General features: G+C 34.5%; 1 pseudogene; it reads right to left on the bottom strand.

The window, feature by feature from the left end:
* Nucleotides 1–387: 387 nt before the first annotated feature.
* Nucleotides 388–940, bottom strand: LOC106829205 (ADP-sugar pyrophosphatase pseudogene; annotated as a pseudogene).
* Between the last annotated feature and the right edge of the window lie 2,667 nt (nt 941–3,607).

Below are 3,607 nucleotides of genomic sequence, written 5' to 3'. Positions count from 1 at the left end.
AAAAAAAAATCCTAGAATGACACAGGTGTCTGTCATTCCCATTAGCTTCCCTTTCACGTCAGAGGCTGTACACCTCCCTGCATGGTAGTATCCAACATCTTTCCCATAGTTGCTCTGTTCTCAGTGCTAGCTAACCGCTGAACCAGATTTGACAATTTCTTGAACGTGATCTCATCTTTTTGGCTTCTTCCCAGGGGCTGATATTTATGTTCTGTCATTGTTTCAGCTACCACTCAACTCGTGGATTCTTTTTCTTTTTTTGCATTCTTTGTTGCTTTTTTTTAGAATGAAAAAGTTAATTTCAAATCTACATTAAGCTGAATAGAGAGTCTTAATGATGGAGGTCTAGCGGTCTCATTTACAAAGCATGGCCGTTGTCCTTTGGCCTTAAAATTTCAGGAAAGGCTTCATGTGTGCATTGTCTACACCAGAGCACAGGAATTCTCCATCCCTTAGCTTTGGCTTAGGTCTTCAATTTTCAGCATTATCTCCATTAATAGCTACTGTCACGATGTCTGTGGTAAAGTTTGACGAACCTGGATCCATACATACAGCGGGAGAACATTCAGCAACATCATCTTTATAGCTAGTTTCTTCCTCAAGTTCCCGAAGAGCAGCTGCTTCTGGGCTTTCATTACCATTTGTGAGACCTGTGGGGAGTTCTAGGCAGTAGCCTCCCACTGGTGGTCAGAACTGTTTCAGCGGAACGATACATTTATAATGAAGAGTTCTTCGCATTATATTATATCCCTGGGATAGCCGCCACATCATCAGCCAGCTGTCCTTTCCTGGTTGTACGTTTCACGGTTTCCCAAGTTCTAGTTTTACCAGTAGGATCCCTGTACGTCGTTCTTTTCAAGATGGCCCATTTTCCTTCTGAAATTAAGCCCCCTTAAATAATAGACCATTTGGTATTTTGAGAAAAATCTGTTGGTTCTTGGTTTTAATTTTCAAACTAGGTAGTCTCTACAGTCCTCAGGCAAGAAGTTCACATCCCAGATGTGGGGTGAAGGGAAGGTGCTCCTTTGGGGAGGGGCCGGAAGAAGAAAGAACAAGACCAAGGCAGCAGTCTCAGGAGATGCCAGTGCTGCGCAGCCCTGCTGAACTATGTTAGACTTTTCCAGAATTGTAAGGTAAGAATTTGTGTTGTATTAAGGTGTGAAGTTTGTGGTCGCTTGTTAGAGCAGCAATAGGAAATCATGCAGATGGGAAAGGACATCCTAAGAAGAAGAATCTGCAAAATGCAAAGACTTGAGGCATGACCTATTCAGAGAGGGGGGTTTGGAGTCCACAGTCTGGTAGAAGAAGGGCTGGCGAAGAGATTCGTATCGATCAAGACAGGTAAGCTTACTTAAAGCCAGACAATGGTCTTCTGCATTTTTCAAGTAGATTTCTATCATATAAAATAATTCTGGCAGTAATGAACTGGAAACACTGGAGGTATAAAGCTAAGAGGATTTTTATATTCTGTATGATTTTACCATATTCTAGCCATATTTGCCCTACACAAATGCTTCAATTAGATGAGTGCAAGAGCATAGGCTTAGTTAAATCTAATAATATTCCCTACCATGCTTTTTTCTTTGCTCATAATGATTCCTCATTTCCTCTTCTTTCATATAAGAATGAGCATAAGAAATCATTATAAAAAGGGTAGCAGTGTACTGTAAATTCTCCTAGGAGCTTACCATACGGTACCTGTCTCTTTGTGATTTAATTTAACTTGATCTTAAGTTAAAAATCAGGCTTGTAAGAGCTCATATGTCATACTCATTAAAGTGCCATATTCTTTAAAGAATCTAATCCCACAGTGACATCCATCCCTTTGATAAGATGAGAAACATTTTTATGCTCTACAGCTAAGAAATAAAACCTCAATAAACGCACAAGGAACAAGATTAAATGCATTTTAAAATAGTATTGAGGATGATTTTTGCCTGTTCAAGTCTTGGTTTTAATAATTCATTTGTCTGGGAAAATGCAACTGATTTTAGATAAATGCAATTAGGTATCTAATTTGCCTATGTACCTACCTATAATAAAAAGCAACTTAAAAAATAACTGTCAGTCCCAAAGGATATGAAAGTAAAGAGTATTGACAGCCGTCAACATTAATAATAAGAAAATGCAAATTAACACAAACTTGCGATAGTATTTATGCTGTTTAAAGTAGAAGTTTTTTAAAAGTATCTAACTTAAGAAATATTGCAGTGCAATTAGTATACATGTTCCTTATAAGAAGGATTTACAAACTAGACATTTTTGTAAAACAAAATGGCATACAGCAAGAGTCATAAGATGTTTATTCTCAATATAATAATTAGCTTATTCTTGTAATGCTAATAATTCAATAAATTATAATTATCCCTTTTCTATTTTTAAAGAAATAATTCAACAAAAATGAAAAGTCTGTTATTACAAAGATGTTAATAGTATATATTAAACAAAACTAAAATTTGGAAATGATCTAATTATCTAACATTAAAGTATTATATCATCATATGCTAATCCTGAAAACTGCTATGCATACATTAAATATAATAATTATAAAGACTGTATAGAAAGATAAAAGTGGTTTAGTGTAGGTAAAGTGGAAATATCAGAATAAAACGAACACTATGATAAAACTGTGCTTATGTGTGGATTCTGATATGCCAAAATGAAATGGAATCAATGTGGTAGAATTGTTTTTTATTTTTTTTACATGTTTAGGGAGAAACTATCTTTTAAAGTTAATGGAATTTCATTTAGAACTAAAGGAGTAATTATCTTCACAGATAATGTGAAATCCAGGTTTATCCTAAAAATTCTGGTTTGATAAATGAGACAAATTTGCATTTTTAATTGTCTAAATATTTTAAAATGTGTTTTTTAGATTTAGTTTTAAATGTAGGAGTAGCTATATTAAAACAATACCCCAAAATGTTTTTGTATAAAATAAATGACTCCTGCTTTTAGGCATAGTATTATCCTGGTCTTATAACGTGTTGTATGGTCTCCAGAGATTTCTTCTTCTTTCTGTACATACTGTTTATTTAATTCATACTGCCGAAGTCTACAAGGAGTCCCTCGGAGAGATCTGAGTATCCCCAGAAGAGGCGACATGGGAGCTGGAGACACAGAGAAACCTTTGTGATCTGAGGCTTAATCTGTATCCAGCCACTCTAGTTTTCTAAAGATCCTCTATTCATAAGAATTATTGCTCACAAAGTATCTATGCTAGGAATTCCTTTTCCTATTCTTATCGAACTGGCTAGAAAATTTAGAATATGCTAAAAATATTGTGTTGATGAGAGCCACCGATGTCTTACTCCTGGTTTTGATACGCATGGCTAGTGTTTTACTTTTCTTATGATGTGTACGATTAAGTTTCGATACGGTAAATTTTGATAAAGATTCTTTATCGTGTTTGGGCATTTTTCTTATCCAATGTAACAAATTTTTATTTAAAATATTTGCTCAAATTCATCAGATACTTTTTAAGCACTTAACCTATGTGTTTATAACATAATTTTGATTAATTTGTATTAATAAGATCCCTAGAATAAAAAATATATTGTGCATTTTTGCAATAAACCTTAGTTGATCATGGTGAATTATTTTATCT

Source organism: Equus asinus, chromosome 1, assembly GCF_041296235.1.
Source record: "Equus asinus isolate D_3611 breed Donkey chromosome 1, EquAss-T2T_v2, whole genome shotgun sequence".
NCBI classification, from domain to species: Eukaryota; Metazoa; Chordata; class Mammalia; order Perissodactyla; family Equidae; genus Equus; species Equus asinus.
The sequence above is the reverse complement of the archived record's forward strand: the minus strand, read 5'-3'. Positions and strand labels throughout refer to the sequence as shown.